We start from the raw sequence: 761 nt of genomic DNA on the forward strand, positions 1-761 counted from the left end.
AAAAAAAAAAAAAAAAAAAAAAAAAAGTGAAAAGGACCCACAGAACAGAGAAAATATTTGCAAATCATACACCTGATAAAGGACTTGTATCTAGAATATATAAATAACTTTAAAAACTCAGTAATAAAATGACAACTCAATTTAAAAATGGGCAAAGGATCTGAACAGACATTTCTCCAAAGAAGATAGATAAATGACTGATACAAGCACATAAAAAGATACTGCACATCATTAGTTGTCAGGAAAATGCAAATCAAAGCACCAATGAGATACTACTTCCCATACTCTAAGATAGCTGTAATCAAAAAGATAAACAATAACGAGTGTTGATGAGGATACAGAGAAATTAGAACCTCCACACTTTGCCAACGGTAATACAAATTGGCACAGCTGCTTTGGAAAACAGTCTGGCAGTTTCACAGAAGGTTAAACATAGAGTTACCATATGACCCAGCAATTCTACTCCAAAGTATAGACACAAGAAAAATTAAAACATACGTCAGCCGGACGCGGTGGCTCATGCCTGTAATCCCAGCACTGTGGGAGGCTGAGGTGGATCACCTGAGGTCAGGAGTTCAAGACCAGCCTGGACAACATGGTGAGATACCGTCTCTACAAAAATACAAAAATTAGCTGGGCATGGTGGTGTGTGCCTATAATCCCAGGTACTCAGGAGGCTGAGGCAGGAGAATCGCTTGAACCTGGGAGGTAGAGGTTGCAGTGAGCCAAGATCACGCCACTGCACTCCAGCCTGGCAAGAC

The sequence above is a fragment of the Sapajus apella genome, unplaced genomic scaffold (genome assembly GCF_009761245.1).
Source record: "Sapajus apella isolate SASKATOON/1434 unplaced genomic scaffold, GSC_monkey_1.0 scaffold13, whole genome shotgun sequence".
Taxonomy (NCBI): domain Eukaryota; kingdom Metazoa; phylum Chordata; class Mammalia; order Primates; family Cebidae; genus Sapajus; species Sapajus apella.